A 20,660-nucleotide genomic window follows, 5' to 3' on the forward strand; every position below is an offset into this window, starting at 1 on the left:
AATACCTTTCACGAATTTGGGCCAGCGTAGGGCTGTAGCCGAGGTGTGCGGACGTCGGGTCGTCGTGGCAGGCTGGGAAGATATCCTCTGTAAGGTCGGTAAGGATTACCAGCAGCTATGTCGAGCTGTTGTCTCCAAAATTCTCCTTGTAAAGTACACCTTGTCGGAAAACGAAGGTCGGCAGGGCTCTCGAGAAGACACGGGGGATAGTATATTTCGTCCTTCGAGGTTCTCGATTAGCGCGCGCAACTCAGGATCGTCCCATTGACGTCGTGCCATGTCGTCGGTGTTTACTGCAACTAGGAAGCACTCGTCGTCATCGTCGTCGCTGCTACCGGGAGATGTCTCGACAGCAGCTCGGGACAGGCATTCGGCGTCGCTGTGCTTGCGGCCTGACTTGTAGACCGCAGTCATGCTAAACTCCTGCAGTCGGAGGCTCCATCGAGCGAGGCGCCCTGAAGGGTCCTTTAGGTTCGCAAGCCAGCAGAGCGAGTGGTGGTCCGTGACGACGCGGAAGGGGCTCCCGTGCAAGTACGGGAATATCTTCGTGATTGTCAGATGACCGCAAAACATTCCTTTTAGTCATGGAGTAACTTATCTCCGCTTTGGACAATGCCCGACTTTAGTAGGCGATGTCTCGCTCGGTGCCTTCTTGCACTTGAACCAGTACCGCGCCAAGTCTTGCGTTACTTGCGTCCGTATGAATCTCGGTGTCCGCATCTTGATCGAAATGTCCAAGAACCGGGGGAGTCTGGAGCTGTCGTTTCAGCCCGCCGAATGCCTGCTGTTTCTCCTCGGCCCATTCGAACTTTAGGGCGTTCATTGTGGGGTTTCTGAGCAGTGCGGAAATTCTTGCAAAATTGCGAACGAAGCGCCGATAGTACGCGCATATTCCAATAAATCTTCGCACGGTCGTCTTGTCTGTCGGCGTTGGAAATGCCGTGACTGCGCGAGTCTTCTTTGGGTCTGGGCGAACGCCATCGTTACCTCTTGGCGTAGGAATTGCACTTCGTCATGGGCGAACCGACACTTCGATGGTTTGAGAGTGAGGCCGGTGATCTGTACGGCTTGGATAGCAGCTTGGAGTCGTCGTAAGTGCTCGTCGAAGTCGCTTGCAAACACTACGACGTCGTGACAAGACAGCTCTGCCATTTTAGACCCGCCAGTACAGTGTCCATGACGCGCTGGAAAGTTGCTGGCGTCGTGCATGGTCCAAATGGCATCACCTTTAACTCGTACACTTCATTTGGCGTGACGAAAGTTGTCTTTTCTCGGTCCTGTTCGTCGACTTCGATCTGCCTGTAGCCGCACTTCAAGTCCATCGATGAGAAATATGGAGAGTGGCGCAGCTGGTATATATGGTGTCGTCTATGTGAGGAACTGGGTAGACGGCTTTCTTTGTCACCGCGTTCGGCTGTTGGTTTAGTCCACGCAAAACCTAAGCGTTCCGTCCTTTTTCTTAATCATTGCGACCGGAGAGGCCCATGGACTGCTGGAAGGCTGGATTATGTTGTCGTTCAGCACTTCTTGCACTTGCTCCTGGATGACCTTCCTTTCCATTACGGAGACTCGGTGTGGCGATCGATGCACTGGGAGCGCGTCGTACTCGGTAACAATGCGATGCTTCGCCACTGTGGTTTGGCGCACCTTCGACGATGTCGCAAAGTAGTCGCTGTATTCGGCGAGGAGGTCGCTTAGCTGCTGTCGTTTTGGGTGCGGAAGTTTGGGGTCAATGTCGAGCTGCGCTGGTGACGGAAAGTGTTGCTGAGGCAGCGATGCTTTTTCAGCAATCGAGGCGACTTCGGCGGAGTTTCGGAGTTCCTCGGCATTGCCAACAGATGCACCTTTAGTGAGGTGTTGCGTTTTTTCTCGGAAATTTGTCACAAGGACCACAATCCGCCCATCCTAAAGTTCAGCTACTCCTCTTGCAACGTCTTTTCCTCTTCCCAGGAGCAATTTAAGGTTGCCTTCAAGAACAACTTCGCCGCTGGTAGCTGCATCGGTCACGACAGGTACGACAACACTTGATATTCGGCGGCAGATTCACGTGGTCGGCAGCGACTCAGACGGCGGCTGACACAGTTTGGGGTTTCTCTGAAGGCGTAACAGGTGTCCGCAGTGTCAATCTGTCTTCTCCAAGATCGATGACGGCGCCGTATTCACACAGAAAGTCCATGCAGAGAATGACGCCTCTGGAGCAGTCTTGTAGAACGATGAATTTCACAGGACACGTCTCGCCGTGAATTTCGACGCGAGTAATGAACCTTCCGACAGGCGTGATCAGGTGTCCTCCAGCGGTTCGTATCTGCGGTCCATCCCACGGCGTCGTGACTTTTCGAAGGCAGCGAGAGAGCTTCCACTTCAAGACTAAGTAGTCCGCTCCGATATCAAGGAGTGCCGATGCGTTGTGGCCCTCGATAACAATGTTTAAGTTGTTGGGCACCGTTGCCGGAGCGTCATTGCGGGAGCAGTCGTTCCGAGGCGTGGCGTCGGAAGAGTCGGAGCGCTTCGGCGTTCGTGGTGGCTCTTTACGTCGTCTGTTCACGGTAACTTCACCTCCGAGAGTTGCCGCGCTTACCCTATTGAAAATTCCATCAAGGTACGTAATTTGGGACACTGACTGCCAGTCAGCAGCCTTGGTGGAACGTGATGGACCATCAGACGTCATCTGATGGTCCATCAGATGACGTCTGACTGCCACTGCCAAGGGAATTTCATCAACAAGGGCAGCATTTACAGAAGAGTAAAGCTATACGCACTCATAAATATCGCCAAATGCCTCAATAAAACAAAATGTTCAAAAAAAAAAAAAAAAAGCTGGTCCACAGCGCATCGAACCCACGACCACTGGCATACAAATCGGGCATCTTAGCCACTACGCTACGCCTCCGCTTTTTTTTTATATCTTTATTACATGATGTTCCGTAACTACCACAACACGTTCATTCGTACTGTATATACATTAAAACATGCACACCTTTAAAAAGCTATTTACAAACAACTATCACACAAATTTTTACATTTGGCATCTTGAACATGTGGCCATTAGACTTATTAGCAGACAATGACAAAACTAAGGTGAAAGATTCGGGCAAGTCTCACTTACGCTCGCAGTTCTTTTCCTTCAGAAATTCGGTAAGCCAAGGCATTTGTCAAACATAGGGAACCAGTCAGGCTGGTTAAACTTTGAAGCATATACACTTCTCACCTGCGCCACTTGCTCTAGAAAAAGCGACTTCGTCGTACACGGCTTCTCCGCATGCCTATCGATCATGCGGCACTTCCACAGACTATGCAAACCTAAAAGAGCAAACATGTCGTACGGTACGGTTTCATTTTCAGAAAAAGGAAGGAAGCGAAGATTGTAGTCGTTAAGAACTAGGTCTTTTTGTAGAGTGCGTTGCAGCACATCCCAAAACAAAAACGCATCATTACAGTATATGAAACAGTGTTCTATTGTCTCTGGCTTGTTACATAATCTACAGTTTACTATCCAGGGTACAAATATTCCTTTTTCTTTGAGGTAAGTTTTAACGGGTAAAGTGGATGTGTGTAATTTAAAGAAAAACGTCTTAGTTGAGAGAGGCACTCCCATTTTCTTGACCCTTTTAAACACGTCGTTGATAGGTTCCAGTGTCAAACGGGTACGATAAAGTGGCGGAGGAAACAAGCTTTCTTTTATGCTCCTTGAGAGTGCCTTTCTGGATACAGTAAACAAATATTCCAACGAAAATCTTGCTTTGAGGAAGCTAAGTGTGTCAACCACTTCCTTTAAAAAGCCCCATGGTGTGCCTTGAGAGCTTTCGACGGTTGAAACAATCAGATAGTTTAAACTACCAGAAAGACGTCGTTGGAGCATTACTCTGAGGAAATCGTGATTAACATTTTTAAAGAAAAAGAATCGCGAGACCAGCTGTCGCACAAATATATGACAAAGACCTAAACCGCCGCATTCAAGAGGAAGAAAGAGATTGTCTCCTTTTATGGGCTCCCAAGTTGAACACCATATGAATGTAGCGAATATTCTGTGGATTTTCTGGATGTTGGTCCGAGAGCAGTGAAGCACCTGGAGCACGTACATAAGCTTAGAAGCTAGAAATACATTGCAAACACTAGCTCTAGCGAAAATTGAAATGTCCCTTTCTCTCCACGCGTCTGTTTTCTTTTTCAGTGTGGTTGTCAAGGAGGACCAGTAGGTCACGTTGCTACGGATTTGTGAGAGAGGTACTCCGATATATGTAAGGGGATTCCGGTTCCACGCTATACCAGCAAACAATGAAGGTTTTGTGGCCCAGGAACCATACCAGAAGCCATTGCATTTAGCACGATTTACGGAAGCTCCTGTGACCTCACAGTAACGTGCTGTGAGGTCAAGGGCTCTCTCGACGCTTCTCTTGCCTGTGCAAAAAAATGCCACGTCATCTGCATGCGCAAGAACTTTTACTTCAACATTGCCCAGGGAGTATCCTTGAATACTTTCATTGTTTATGATGCTCAGACATAAAGGTTCTAAGTACAGGGCAAAAAGTAGCCCTGCCTAACGGAAGATTTTATTTTGATTTCGTTAGAGAGAATATTATTGATGACGAGTCTTGTTGAACAGTTTGAGTAGCAAAGCTTGATACCATCTAAAAGTGTTGTCCCTACGTTGATACGGTTTAGCAGTGTAAATAAGAAGGAATGACTCACGCGGTCGAAAGCCTTCGTAAGATCTATTTGTACGAACGCTACCTGGTCGTTATTGTCGGACACGCACTCCAGTACTGAACGAGCAACATGAATATTCGTTTGAATAGCTCGGCCTCGTATTCCACAAGTTTGGTGTTTACCTATCAGCGCTTCGATTACGCACTGTAGCCTGTCGTTAAGTATTTTTGCATAAATTTTGTAATCAACATTGCACAAGGATATAGGTCTGTAATTTTCCATCTTTTTAAGCATCTCTGAGTCTTTTGTTTTTGGGATTAGTACTGTTCGACCATGATAAAAGGAAGGCGGCAGAGCTCTCTGCACAAAGGCTTCGTGAAATACAGCGAGCAGAACAGGAGATATAATGTCTGCGTACGCTTTATAAAATTCTCCACTCAGCCCATCAGGCCCAGGTGTTTTACCATTAGGGAGAGATTTAATAGCAGCTTTGATTTCTTCCAATGTTATAGGACCATCAATTAACTTTCGGTCTGTTTCGTCAAGTATCGGCATTTGGGACAAAAGATGTTCAACTTCAGACTTCTCTTTCGTAGGTATTAGTGTTCCAAAAATATTCGTGTAAAGTTGATGGAATGATTTTACAATCTCTGTTGGGTCAGTGAGCGTCGATCCATTGTTGTTGATCTCTACAATTTCTTTCGTCAAGGCATATCGCCTTTCATCGTCCAGAGACGTCTTCGTAGGCTGCTCACCATGGAAGAAACGTTTCTTTCGAGAGCGGATCAAGGCTCTTCAATACTTTTCTGTTTCATATTTTTGTAGTTGACCTCGGACTACATTGACATCGTCACTATATTCACCTGGGTTAAGGCATTCCAATTCGTATAGCGTTGTTAGGTTCTTATGCAGTTCCCGCTGTTCCTGTTTGTTTATGTATGATATTATCGTGGAGCGCTCAATTGCATGGTTTTTCGTCTCTTGCTTGAAACTGTCCCATTTAGCAAATATATGCATGTCGACTTTTTCTAGAATATGTGACAATACCATGGGGATCTTTCTTGAGAAAGATCCCCATGGTTTCCAAAGCCTCCGCTTTGGAAACTCGCTTTGACTATTCAATTTATACGAGATGCTTCGGCTACAAATGCAGTTAAGTCGTCAGCGTGTTATGCAAAGCACTCGTACATCACTCGCCGTACTTCAGTTCTACTCACCTGCCATGTAGAGTACTTTCGCGTCGTAGAGCGATCCTTTTGTTCGCGCGTCACCGGCCCAGTAGACCTGGTACACCTTGTCGTCTTCAACTACACCGCTAAAGTCCCTTACATCGTCGGAACTCTCAACAGGCTGGGTCTTGTCGAGTAGAAATTCTACTAAAACATAAGACATTGTAGAGCCCGAGCAGGATCGACAGGTCAAAGCAAGCGGGCAAACAAAACAAGTCAAGAGCGATCGTTCATGAAAGCTCGGCGAAGTCTCTATGGGCGAAGCGAAGTCGGCGAAGTGTCGTCTTCGGCGCTTCGGCGGGCTTCTGATCAAGGTTGTCGGTCCGTTGCGTGTCATATCTCTAACGTCAGCGGGTTTATGGGCTCACGTCCCGAAATCGTTTTCTCGTGCATAGATTACTTTTTGTATTCATAGATTTGACGAAATAGTGGTATCCGAACGAACTTTACGTCCTTTGACCGTACGTCTGTCTGCACGTCAAAGCTTTTTGACGTACAGTCAGAGACAATCGATGTACAGCCAGAATCGCCACCAAGACATCCTGATGGCATTTCGCGGCGGCCGACTGCCACCAGGAAACCATCAGAAAGCCGACAAGCGGAGTCTGACTGGACTTCGACTGTAGGTCAGAGTAACTTGTTGGCCAATCAGTCATGCTTGACGTACAGTCAGGCACAGTCAGCGGTCCACTAGAAAACATTGACTGCCAAACAGCGTTACATTGATGGATTTTTCCTTCGGGTAGTTTTCCCGGTGGGACTAGGGCGACAGGCTCTCACGACGGGGTCGGTGCATCGGCGAAGCTGGACGTCGTGGTGACGGCGACCGGGACCCGCGGAGAGGTGAAGGCGGGGGAGACTGAGGTCGTCGAAGGTACTCTTCTGTCTCTTGTGGTCGCTGACCATAGCGTCGGTGTTTGTCGTTCAGGTGGAAGCCGCGCAGCCCCATTTTCCGGTAGGGGCAACGGCGGTAAATGTGGTCGGCTTCACCGCAGTAGTTGCACAGCGGACGTCGATCCACCGTTCGCCATACGTCGGTCTTCCTGGGTGCCGGTTGTTCTCGGTGGACGTACTGAGATCGATCGTCGAGACGTCGGGACCTGTGCTGGTGCGTCCCGTCGTTCTGGCGTAAAAGGTTAACAGGCAGCAGGTGGCGGTGGTCGGGCCATGGCGGTTGTTCGGTGGTGGCAGGTCGAAGGGAGACTCCGGCTAGAAGGCTCGCTGCCCCTCCTCTCGCATTACTTAGGTCATGGACAGCGATGCAGGGTGACCAGCACTGGACAGCAGCTTCCTAATCTCCTTCCGAACGACGTCGCGGATAATCTGACGGAGATCCGGGTTGTTGCAGCTGGAAGGCGAGAGGGCAGGGACGCCGGGGTGTCGCTGGTAGCGGGAAGCGCGCGCTTGGAGGGCGCACTCGATGTTGGTTGCCTCCGCGACGAAGGTTTCGACGGTGGTCGGCATGTTAAGGACGAGGCCTCCGAAGATGTCATCCTCAACACCTCGTATCAGGATCCGCAGCTTCTTTTCGTAGGCGGCTTGAGGGTCGGCACGAGCGACCAGGTGCAGGACATTCTCGAAGAAACTGGTTATTGTCTCGTTTGCACCCTGGGTCATCATTTGAAGGAGATCCTCGGCCTACTCCCGTCAATATTGGTTGGTGAACGTCCCCCTCAGCGCATTCTTGCAGTCGGTTCACGATGTCAAGGAAGTTTCGCGATTTTCGAACCAGTGCCTGGCCGTTGCTTCGAGCGCGAAGTAAAGACTCTGTAGGCGCTCTTCTTCCGTTCATTCGTTGAGCTGGGCCACTCGCTCGTACTGCTGTAGCCTGTCCTCGACGTCTTCATAGGGCTCATTATGAAAGGACGCGGGCGTACGGGCAGCGACGGGTAGAACAACGACGGGTGGAGCTATCATCGTCGTGGTCTTCTTTTTTGAATTCTGCGGCAGGGGTCCGACTTCCGGGGGTAGGCCTTGGTTGCGGCGACTTGATCAGGCGTCGGTTTCTTCTGCGAAGGGTAGCCTTCCGGGGATGAGCACTTCACTTGGCCGGGATGTCTTCGTAGGTGTACGCTTCAGGGGCATAAAGAGCGATACCCAGCACCTCCGCCAAAAATGTCACGAATGACTGTTTAAGAGGCGACGAAAACTGAAACAAACTAAACATTTAATGAACCGAACTTGTGCCGAAAACAAAAAGGGAAACACAAGATAGCAATAGAGCGTCGCGGGCGTCGATATCGGCGTTACAGCAGGATCGAACGCTGGGGCAAGACTGACTCTGGCTCGCCACGTCAGTCTTGCCTTTTGTACACGCGTGTGTCTCTGGAACACTCAGCCTAGAACGTTCCGCGGGCATGACAGTCGGAACTCGATCAGAGGAAAATGTTCTCGAACTTACGAGAACGCCAAGTTGAAAGAATAAATAAAAAAGCAGTCCGCTGACTGGAATCAAACCTACACCTTCCGCGCGACAGTCAAGCGCGCTAACCACTCGACCACGAACGCGCTCGCTCGCCGACGCGAGTGACAATATTTAATCTTCAATGCACCTTCATACATCTTAATTTTCCACACGAAGGTGGACATTTTTGATGCTCCGCGGGGAGCCGGACTTTATTTACAACGGTTCTTGAATGAAAACGAGAATAGGCATATATGTCATATTTTGCTTCCGGCTCTGAAACAACATACAAGCAGCAGTATACAATCAATAAGTAGATAAGAGGCAAGCTAGAGTAGTTACCAGTCAGGGAATAGAAATGAAACAGATTGAGTTATGCTAAAACATTTCAATTGTTGAATCAGATTTTATGGCTCTTAAATATATTCTTCTGTCTCACCCTTTGCTGACTGTGTCCCCCTTTCGAAGCCAGTGACATGGCTTAGTTTTGCGTCCCCAGGGTGAGGGTGAGGATATGATTGGCTGGTGACGGTTGGCCCTGTTAAATCTAAACCTGCGATTGGGCCCGTATGGCTGCTTTCCCGATACAGCAGCTTCTCGTGTTAAAGAAATAGGTTTATAAAGACCCATTGATACGGGGGCGGTCGCTTTTGTTAGAACACTTATGCTTCGGAGCCTTCAACAGGGTCTCAGTAGAACACTGATGTTGCCGACAGTCCGTGCAAGATCGTCAAGTGCCGAACACAATCGAACAGGTTAATAATTAAATGACAGCGTATGTTCTCACAACCTGATAGCAAGGACGTTCCTTATGTCGTACTCCTCCAACACCTAAAACACTTTCGGGCTACGTGGTTACTGTCTGAAACAAGGACTTCAAGAATAGAAAGAAATCTATGAAGCAATAAAAATACACGGAAAAACATGGTGGTGCCGACGATCTGTGTATGAGGCTGTGCAGTCTCGATTTTCACTTTCAGTTCATCTGTGAGAGGTGATTATTAAAATTAATGAAATCAGTCCAGTGCTAATGAGTCAACTTAGTAGGCCATGTGCATCCTTTGCACTGTTGCTGAAGGCCATGACCCAAATAATTTTTAGGCTAAATAGGAGATCGCTTAAGGGGTAACTGCAGAGATAAACAAGATTTTTTTAAACAGCCTAATTAGGAGAAGCATGTAAAAAAAATCTACCGCAAATTACAATTTGCAACAATATTTATTGCGCAAGACTGATTTTAGTTCGCGGCTCTTCATCCGTTTTAAATCGCCCGCCACAAAGTTTGTATTATACGTCACGGAGTGACGTGCGATAGCAACTCTTCTCATGGGCTATGAGATTCGTTAACAGCTTAGATCTTGATTGTTAAACCTATGTGATATGTTGTAATTTCCTTTTGAGTAGCATGTTTTAGGTTTAAAAAATAATCAATGCAATGGTAGCTAATATTATTAGAGCGCAGCTCTTAGGCGCCCATTTCCGGCTTGAGCGGCGTCGCCGTCGCCGTCGCCGTCAGCGTAACCGCGCGTTGCATGCAACGCGCATACAACGCGCAAGCGAAGATTGCATGCGACGTGTTGCATGCAAGCGGAATATCCGCGCGTTGCATACGCGTTGCATGCATCTCGCCTGCAACGCGAATGCATCTCGCCTGCAACGCGCATGCAAAGCTTGCATGCAACGCATTGCATGCAAGCGGCGTAACCGCGCGGTATATTATGGGTAGTTTCCCATAATGACGTCACGAGGGTTACCCTCGTGAGGGTTAATTACGAGGGTTACTCTCGCAAGGGTACGAGGGTTACCCTCGTGAGGGTTACGAGGGTTACGAAAATTACTCTCACGAGGGTCACGAGGGTTACCGTCACGAGGATCACGAGCGTCACGAGCGTTACCCTCACAAGGGTTGCGAGGGTTAGTTATCCTCGAAAGAGTTACCCTCATAAGGGTTACGAGGCTTACTCTCACGAGGGTCACGAGGGTTACCCTCACGAGTGTCACGAGGGTTATGAGAGTTACCCTCACGTAACCCCCCCAGGTCACGTGACCTCAGAGATTCACCTGTCCCTCAGTACCTCTCCATCCTCCTCCTCAAGAGCTGTACTCTAATCCGGCGTTACAGGGAGTTGTGGACGGCTTTCATTTTTATTCTTTAATAAAACGTTTACAAGACGGGCAAGCAAGCGGAAGCCGTTTGGATTTGCTATGGTATAAATCGAAAAGGAAGGCGTTTGGATTTATACAATAACAAACAAAAGCATGGCCGCCGCTGTACCTGCTCCCGCTTGTATCGCCTACCTCGACTAATCGTTTCGCCTAAGTGGTCAGTGTTTCCTGTTGACCCAGATGCATGAGTGAGACTTCATAAAGTAAGGTCACCTGTGTTTAGTAGCTGTCGCATCTGTTAGAGATAGGAAGCGATGCTTTCATAGCGCGGATGGTTACTTTCGTTTTCCTGGGGTGTTCTCTTTGCTTTCGTAGCTGGTTTTACTTGCTTTCTTAGCATGTTACTTTTTTTTGCGCGTGCAAGTGCTGATTTTTTGTAGATGTCAGCTTCTAGAGCGCTGCCGTTGCTCTGTAAAGTGCTGCCAGATTCGTGATCGCGACAGCGAGTCTTCCAGCCGCCATGTCGCCCCGACAGATGACAAGCTGAATGCTATTTGACATGGAGGCAATCGGGCGTTCGCGTAGCGACAAATGCGTCCAGGTATGTTCTCGTCATTTCGCTTTGGAGGCCTTCGAGGTTCGCACCGGGTGCACCAAATGTCCGCGACTGAGACACGGGGCGGTCCCAGTCGCAAACGCCTCACCTCAGCCTCCCGCGCCAAAGGCTCGGGAGGCTCAGGAGGTGCCCCGTCTACGTTACTGGCAGCCGTCCTCCGCGGCGTATCTTCGTATGGTAGAAGACCCAGTTGCTCGCAGCGGCCAAGAAGCTGACGCCTCAATTAAGGGTCCATTTTGCGCGCAGTTCGCCCAAAACAGACAAGCTAAAAAAAGGCTGTTTGTACGCACGCAACAGACACGGGAAGTCGAGACCCTGAGTACGTCGTTCTACTCCACAGCCAAGTCAATCCAAAAGCAGATTCAAAAGCGAGGGGCGGGGCCAACAAGGTCAAGGGGCTTACAGCGTTAAACAGGGGGTTCCGGCCTGCATTTGAGAGTCACCCACAAAAGGCCGCTGGCATTGTACGCAAATGTGACTATTCGTCACGTGACCAAACCAAACACGCGACGTCACAGGAAAGATGGCAGCGCCCAGGCAGCGGCTGGCCCCAGCAGGGCCGGATCATTGGCCGGTGCTTATCGGATGCGTTGTTCGTTGTCGTTCACCTCAGCGAGTTGATTTCAGATGCGGGAGCCGTCATTTGAGGCCGGTCGAAAGCTACTTTAGACTTCAGCCTGGTGTCTCACGCAAATATAACGTGAAAATACGAAGGAACGGTGTGCATTTCGCTGGTGATCGACGGGGATATTGCCACGAAAAAGACAATCAGCGCTGCATTGCTCGGACCTCGAATTGATTCGGATATCGCTAGGGTAAATCTCAAGGCGACGCTTCTGTGCTCTCGTTGACCATCAGAATCTTCGAGGTCTGCAGTGAAGCGTGTGCAATGTACTTAGATACACGGTTTAGCTAGAAAAATTGCGTGAGTCGTGCTTGGCAGTGTGCAATCGTGGTGCTGCTTCGTTCAAAGGACCGAAGGCTCACTTTGGTTGTGCGGCGCTCCGGAGAGCTGCCTTAAAGCTGGTAGTTCCCGTGCCGTGCTAAATGATGCTGTGCAGCTTCCCAAATTGTTGCGGCGCAGCAATGCACTCTCATGGAGCACAGGTGTGCGGCGTACCGAAAAGCTGCCTCAAGCTGGTAGTTCATGTACCGTGCTTTAGGTGATACTGCATGCATTTGCTCCTTTCTAAATTGTTCTGGCGTAGACGTGCACTTTCACGGAGCACAGGTGTTGCAGTTGGTATTGATTCCGCTGGTCTGTCGAACCTTTCGTCAACACAAACGTTTCATCAACACTCGTGACGCGAATTGCAAGCTGCATGGACATTTCATCGCGCGTTTTACCTACCCAGCCCACCCGTTCACACCGCTTTCTGGCGACAGCCTGCAGCGACTCATTACCAGAAAAGTGGTCCCGCATGCATTTCAGTTCAGTTCGCACACAGCAGTCACCAAACCCTGAAGGAAATGAATTATTGAATCAAAGTTCCGTTAAAGCGATGCAGCTTCTTTAGTGGTCAAATAAACTCTCTTTTGTTAGCTTTGTTATATTGCCGCGGATACTTGCTCCAGTCCTTTTTTCTATCAATATTTACTATTCTAGAAAGTTCCAGGCCATGCTCGACTGTCATCGTATGTTCTGGTTCAGGTGCTGGGTACTTTACTCATAGCCCTTCACTGTGTGTGCACCCTGGCAGCTCCTCAGCCGAGTGTCCCGATAACGGGGAAATGGGTGGCAGACTATACCGCGCGTCTTAAACCCCTGGCGAGCCTTGAACCAAATCCTATTCTAAGCCCGGCAGAAACACCGCAAGACGAGCGAGTACCATAAGAACGAACCTCTCAAATACACCACAAAGAACGTGAGATCTGAGCCAGTCGCTGCTACTAGGAAGAACTACCGGAATTTAGTCTCCTGCCAGAAAAACCAAAGCTGACTAAGCCAACAATTACAAACCTGCAGCAGCAAACCGTGTTCGTTCCCGCCGTTGTTTGCATGTCTGTCGCACCTCACACTCCACCGTCCTTTCACGCAATGTGTATGAAAACGTCAAGGACTGGATTAAACAATGTAACCGTGTCGCCCACCGCAGTGGGTGGACAGACAACCAGCTCCTGCAGAACCTATACTTCTCGTGGAAGAAACTACCAGGCACTGGTTTGAAAATCAGGAATTCTCCTTAAAGGGGTACTCCGCCGATTTTTGAGCTACCTCAACTAACTATATTTTCTGACTCCCAGGCCTTTACCCTTTCTGGAATGCTATTTAATATCGTGAAATTCATAATAGTTATTGCGAAATCGGCAAATGAAAATGATGCAAAAACAGACATTCAAATATACCCGCCCTTTTCAAGGCCGTGACGTCAGTGGAAGTTCGGCTTGCCAGTCGGACGAGCAGTCTAAAAAATAGAATATGCCAATTATTTGTTCCGTGCTGGAGCGCGGGGACTGGAGCGAGCTTCCAAGGCATTCATTTGACACCATGAAACTGCTTCAAATCAGTTGGGAACAAATTCTACAGTCCAAAGAGTGAACCCCTGCACTTCCAATGACGTCACTTTTTCATTGTTGCCAGTAGAGACTTTCAGTTTGAAAAACACGGTGAGGACCAAAATTGTAAATTCAATAACTTCGTGAAAAAAAATTATTTAGACCTAATATTTGGGATACTATTTTGGCGATGTTGTTTGGCGAGTTTAGCAAAATTTCAAGCAAATCGGGGACCATGAAGAAATCGGCGGAGTACCCCTTTAACGTCGTGGAAAGTTTGCACGTTCGTCGGCCAGCATCGACGAGAGAGAACCGAAATCCTGATTCTGTCCAGAACACGGCCCAACGTGAGAGTCACCGCCTTCGTGGAGGAGGTTTTGCGCCTGATCGAGCGCCAATGCCGACCCTGATGTTACAGCAGACAAAAAAATTACAATCCTATGTCCCTCATGTGAGGTACAACACCTTCGGCAGCTTTGTCCGTAACCCCCGACAACATTCGATGGGTTCATAAAATTGAGGCTTCCAACGCTCGGGCACTTGATGCCCGAGCCTTTCACTATCAACAACTCCCAAGCGTCTCGACACTCGAGTCGTCCTGCTGTAACCTCGGCGCCAGCCTCCCAGGCATCCGCGACATCATCCACGACGTTGTCCGGGAGGAGATCAGTTAGCTACTTCCTGCCATCAGTTGCTCGGCGTTTGTTTTGATTGCCGAAATTGTTTCGGAACCAGTTTGACACAGGCATTTCAACCGGAGACTTCTGTGAGCGAAGCGGCATCTGACGAACCGAGGGCGACTTACGACACAATGGCACGACGACTGCCACCGGCTGCTGGTTAGTATTCAATACCAATTCAGTGAGACACCCCAACGCCGAAGCATTCGTGACATCACGTGCAGGTCTGCGCTGAATAAAGTACACCGAGGAAAACGGAGGTGTTGCGAATAACCGACCGAAAACCACTCTGCTACCTCTGCATGAGGCCAACCATGTCTAACGGAGCTGCCTGTACCAATCAATTGGCCTGTAAGGGTTCTTGCCGAACGACCCTCGACCACGTCTTGAGGGGCGACCGCGGGACATTGAGGATTCTTTTCGGCGGCCTTTGTCCTTGATGCTGACATTACCCCGAAGCTCCTGATCCCCATCACCCCGACGGGAAGTAAGCACGACAAAGCAGGTGAGCGCCAATGCAATGACAGTTGATATGGTGTCGGTTTTCGTTCACGGGGAATACTTAATAATTTGCTGACACCAATTATTTGTGTCCACTCCAAAGAGCACGCAATTTCAACTTTGAGGGAGAATGCCGCTGTGTGACTTGAAGAAATAGAATGGTTGGTTGTTCACAAAAGTGGACACCAAGCTTCACCCGACTTCACTTTCCCACACGAGGCTTACACAAGTCTTACACGAGACTTACACAAAACGGCAAATGCACATCTCATGAAAACGTTTTTTATTAGCAGAAAAATGAAATGATCGCCGTTCCGCTTGAACTGTATTCATTTGGAACAGCGGCTTAGGGAAGGATACGACTAAAGAGGACAAAGAGAAAGGTAAAGAAAGGGAAGAGAATTATACGTACAAGGGAAGGTTCGATGTCCGCACAAAGCCAAGCAGCGAGTCGAGAATGTGTTTCCGGTGGTCGGGTGGCTTTGTGGGGTGTGGCCATGTCCATTCCGCGTAACTTGTAAGGCGATAACTCGTCGGGATTAAAATTGAGGTGTAAAACTCTGTGCATGGTGTGATTAGGACCGTACCATATAATGTGAGGGAACTTCGCCGGCACTTTGCATGGGGGGGCAGAGTGGGCTAGGGCCAACATCATCCTCGGAAATAGGGCGGTGAAATCTAGCCCTCCGCTGTCAGTGCCGTTTGCGTATGGAGCTTACGGGCGCATATCTTCTCTCATCTAGTGTATCCAGATGGGAAGGGACATTCCTCCTGAGAAAGGAGAGCAGCAAGTAGCGCATTCCTGGCGAGACCAGCTGGCTCCCTGCGCTCCAATGGGTCCATGGGAACTTGGGCAGGATTTGGATCGGAGGGACGGACACAGCCCTGTGAGGGTTCAAAGGTAAGTAATTAATCCCTCGCGGCTGTTGTCGCCTTCTAGTTACCCGGAACGTCGGCGTGGCCAGGTATCTCCGTTATTGCTATTTGGTCCCCATTGGAGCGGAATAATTTCCATGCGGATCGGAGCTCTCAAACGGTTCCATTAAGGTTGGTCAGGCCAGCGCACTCTCGCACTGCCTCCTGAAGGTCCGTGAATACGTGCGTACGCCTACCGTGATGATGTAAGTATGACTGAGAGAGAGAAAATATCTTTATTGAAACAGAGAGTTTAGTCTGAGCTTTGCGCTCTAACAGGCTTCTCTGTGGTGGGGAAGGGGAGGGGGGACAGAAAGACGATCGACAAAGGGTCAATGATGATGAGATGAAACGTTAAAATATATACACGCTATAGTGTCTAGTTTCAGGATGGGATATGAGAGAAAGATGAGAAAAATAATTAAAGCACTGTCAGCAAGTCAATGTCTTCGAGAAATTTAAAGAGAGCTTTTAGGGCTGCTCGTTGTGTCTCAGCAGGCCAAGGTCCGAGGAGCTTTGGTAGATCAAAACGTCTACAGTCCAGAGCATTCGTACAATTTTTGTAAACTTTGAGTTCATTTTCATATGCTTGACATGTGAGTAGAATGTGTCTGATGGTTTCCGGCGCACCGCATTTCTCACAGTCCGGGGTCGCGCGTTGTTTTATATTAAAGCGATAGTTCTTTGTGTTGAGGCGAAGTCTATGTATAAGAGTTCCTAAATTTCGTGGTAGATCGCTTGGTAGTTGTGTTGTTAATAAAGGGTCTATGTCATAGAAAAATTTGTAGTTAGAATCTGGTGAGAACCAAAGCATCTCACGTGCACATTTTGCTATTTGTCTTGTCAGAGATGTGCAATCGCCTTTCGTAAAAGGAACCATTCGTGTTGAGACGTGCTGGTGGGCCCTCTTGGCTGATTTGTCAGCGCATTCGTTACCCCGTATACCGGAATGTCCTGGTATCCATTGAAAGGTTATTTGGTGACCGTATTCGATTGCTAGGTGGTGGTACTCAGCTATTTCTAGGGAACAAATCGAATACATTGATTTCTTTCCAATAGGACTGAGCGACTGTAAAGCGCATTTCGAATCTGTAAATAAGGTCTATTTTTGTGGTGGTTGTTGGCATATATACTTGATTGCTTCCTTATTTCCGTGAAGCTCAGCGGCTGTTGATGATATATGATGGTTTAGACGACAAGATCTTGCAAGAAATCTCGATGGAACGAAGAATGCTGACGATTAGGTCGTCGCCGTTGTTGAGCCATTGGTATATATGTACGTTGTTCTAGTGTAAGTTTCATATATGTAACTCATTACAAGTTGTAGCATAACTAAGCTACTCTGTTGGTGCTTTGCGAGGATTCCGGGGATGTTTAGTTTCTTATCCATTTTTCGAAGCGTCCATGGAGGTATTTTGGACTAGTGAGTAAAGTTGCCTGCTTTGGAATATTGTCAGTATTTCGACCTAAAGTATCCCCATAGCCGGAGTTTGGACGTTTTATGTGTATTTTAGGAAGATATTGATTCTTATTCTGAGTTTTATGGCGTAAATGAATTCGTACTATTTCTTGTTTTTGTAATACTTCCAAAGGAAGGCATCTGGCTTCTGCTACCATGCCAGGTCCAGATGAACCTCTTGGTAGATCAAGGCAGATTCAAATGCATTTGTTAAGCGTCCCTTGAAGCTGTCGTTTACTCGTTAGGCTTATATTTGTTAGGTGTGGAATAGAGTGCCTTATTAGTCCTTCAACCAGAGATTTGTACAGTAGAATCATTGATCTGCAGTTACATCCCCAAGCTGTTCCTGCAAGGCAGCGTAGAACATTGGTTGCTCCTGTGATTCGCTTTTTTAGAGAATTAACTTCTTTCGTCCATGAGAGATTTCGATCAATGTTGATCCCTAGAAATTTATGTACTGTGACGTAAGGAACTGTATGTCCGCCTAAAAAGATCGGATACTTTTTCATAGATTTCTTCGTAAATGCCATGGCAACTGTTTTCTTGGGAGAGATCTGGAGGCCTTTGGAACCTAGAAAACTTGCCAATATATGGAGAGATTTTTGCAACCGCAGCTTTACAGTTAGCCTAGAGCGGGAAGTAGACCATACGCAGATGTCATCAGCGTATATGCTAATACTAACTCTTCGGGGAAGATGCTTTTTTAATGCTATCAGTGTGATGTTGAATAGAGTGGGACTTAGTATTGCACCCTGAGGTACTCCTTTGACAACATCAAAATAGTTGGAACTTCCTTCTGAAGTATCAATGTAAATTTTTCTGCATTTGAGGTAATCGTATATCCATTTATAAATGCGTCTTCCAAGTCCTAGATCTGCGAGAGCCATTAATATTGCCTCATGCTGAACAGAATCAAATGCTGCTGTAATATCTAAAAACAGTGCAGTGGTCGTGTGACCTTTGGCTCTACCTTCTTCGACACTCGTTGTAAGATCAATGATGCAGTCTGTAGATGACCGTCCGCGGCGGAAGCCATTCATTTGTTCTGAATAACATTTGTTTTGTTCTGAAAACCATGAAATTCTACCGAGTACCATTTTTTCCATTAGCTTTCCTATACAACTCAAGAGTGCAATGGGTCGGAAAGATTCGAGACTAGTGGGCGGCTTACCAGGCTTCAAAATCGGCACAATCTTTGCAATTTTCCACTCTTGTGGTAAGGCTCCTTTGATCCAGGAATTGTTGTAGTATTCAAGAAGTCTGAGTTTGGAATGTTGGGATAGGTGTGCCACGGCGTTATACGTAATGCCATCTCTACCTGGCGCTGAATTATTTGCACCTTGAATTGCTGCATTTAGCTCATCAATAGTGAAGAGCAAATTTAGACTTTCGTTTGTTGCAGCAGGTGTGGTAGGTCCCGGAGTCGAGATAGTACTACTATGTATGCCACCACTTGTTAGGAAAGCGCAGTAATTGTTCGCAGTATCGACTTCACTTTGATTTTCACGTAGTGAGAGTGCTTGAAATGGATATCGCTGCTGGGGGCTTCTCCTTAGACCTCTGATAATTTTCCATATGTATGTAAATGACTTACGAACATCGAGATTTCTACATATCTCCCTCCACCTCTTTTTTGCTAATTTTTCGAGATGTCTCCGAATGTGTAAATGTGCCCGTCGTGAAGCTCGCATATCTACCGGGTCTTTTGTACGAAGAGCTTTCCGCTCTGCTTTCCGTCTTAAAGCACGTAGTCTTAAGTATTCTTGATCGCATGCATTTTCAACCTGACGCACAAAGGAAAGAATGTTGCCTCAGTAAGGGAATATGATAAAGTTGGAATTAATTCATCATCACTTGTCGCAGCTGTTATGCCTTGGTTTGCCATTTCTCTATATTTGTCCCAGTTGATGGATTGTAGTTGCTTCTTCCTTGAGGGTATTCCTTCTAATGCCATGAGTATTGGATAATGGTCACTTCCTCGCGTTTCAAGGTCCGTGTGCCAGGACATTTTGTTGAAGAGGTCACTGGATGCGAAACAAACATCGAGACAGCTTCCTGATTTCGCATTTTTTAGAAATGTTACACTTCCGTCATTAAGACAGAGAAGCCCATATTTTTCCATGAGGTCGGCAAGAGCTGTTCCTCGTGACGTTGTTTTTCTGCTGCCCCAAAGTTGATTGTGGGCATTGAAATCTCCACAGACGACCTGAGGGGTTGGAGTAGTTTGCAAAATTTGATCAAGTCTTCCTGAATCGAAAAAGACATTCGGTTGGATATAGGCTGTGATTATAGCCAGTTTGGTTTTCCCAAGTCCTACTGTGGCACAGACATATTCATTTGTTGGATGGGGAGCAATAATGTGCTCGACTACTGTAACGTCAGTTTGACATCCGAGAAATAACCTACTCTGCTCCCCGCCTCTTTCGGAATGATATATTTGATAGCCATTTAGGCGAAATGAGTCAGCAACGTCGGCCGCACCGATCGTGCGGGGATGGAAGTTAGGGGTGCGATAATGTCGTGATGTATCAACGCGAGAATATCTTGAGTTGAAAGGTTAGGGCACAATCCGGTCTGCATAGGATGCAAGTTCTTGTGAGTCTCTAAAATCAACGTGATTCGAGTGAGGACTGTACGTTTCATGGGACGCAGGTTGATGATGTTAGTAAACGATTTACCCGGTTTGGGGATGAGTGTGACGGTCGAGAGCTTCCAATCGTTGGGGAGCAGCCCTGTTTGCCACACGTTATTAAACCAGTTGTGAGATATTACTACCAACAAAGGTACCGAGCGAGTAACCAAAGGGTTATCTCAGCGGAGGCGGCGATCTCAAAGGAGACGACCAACCTAGTAGCGTGGTCCCCACATCTCCGCGGCAATATAGGCGGCGTTTAGGGCTACATTACCAAGGGTCGGTTCGATAATTACCTCCGCGGTGCCAATGATCGACTACCTTGTCTCACTCTCTCGAATATAGCGGAATAGAAGACACACGTACCGAAGTAAGGGCAGAGTCTAAGAGCATTTATTAACACACTCTTCTAAAAGAACTACAATGTTACAATGTCCCCATCCTAAATGCCCCCGTGTCGGCAAGGTAAGCAAAGATCTTTACCTGCCAGACGCGGGGTTCCGGAGAGCCAAGATCGGGGAAGCATCGGAGAAGTCGCCGATACACGTCCTATTTGTTACGTGGTCCCCTTTCTTCTAGCTCCATTGGTTATGGGGTGCCTTGAAGCCACCGGCGAGGATGAACAAATCTATTGTGTTATTCATTATTTCGTTAATCCCCTTACAGCCACTGGAATCTGACTGATTGGGGCGGAGATACAGATTGTAGATGTAAAGAGGCCTATTTCCTAGCCGAATTCTGACACCCCCAATTTATTTTTCCTCGTTGCTGAGAGAGGAGGTATCTAGTTGCGACTGGGGAATGTGTTTTTTTACCAGGGTTAGGACCATGCTAGGCGTGTCCAGAAAGTCATCACGTTCATTGCTGGATTGTGGAATGGAGAGGGCAGTGAGGGTGAAGTATCCAGGGATCGGGGGCGTCGTGTCTACTGTTTTTTTGTAAAAGTATAACATTGCATGCATCGTCTTTTATACT

Source organism: Ixodes scapularis, unplaced genomic scaffold (genome assembly GCF_016920785.2).
Source record: "Ixodes scapularis isolate PalLabHiFi unplaced genomic scaffold, ASM1692078v2 PGA_scaffold0__279_contigs__length_252992795, whole genome shotgun sequence".
Lineage (NCBI taxonomy): Eukaryota > Metazoa > Arthropoda > Arachnida > Ixodida > Ixodidae > Ixodes > Ixodes scapularis.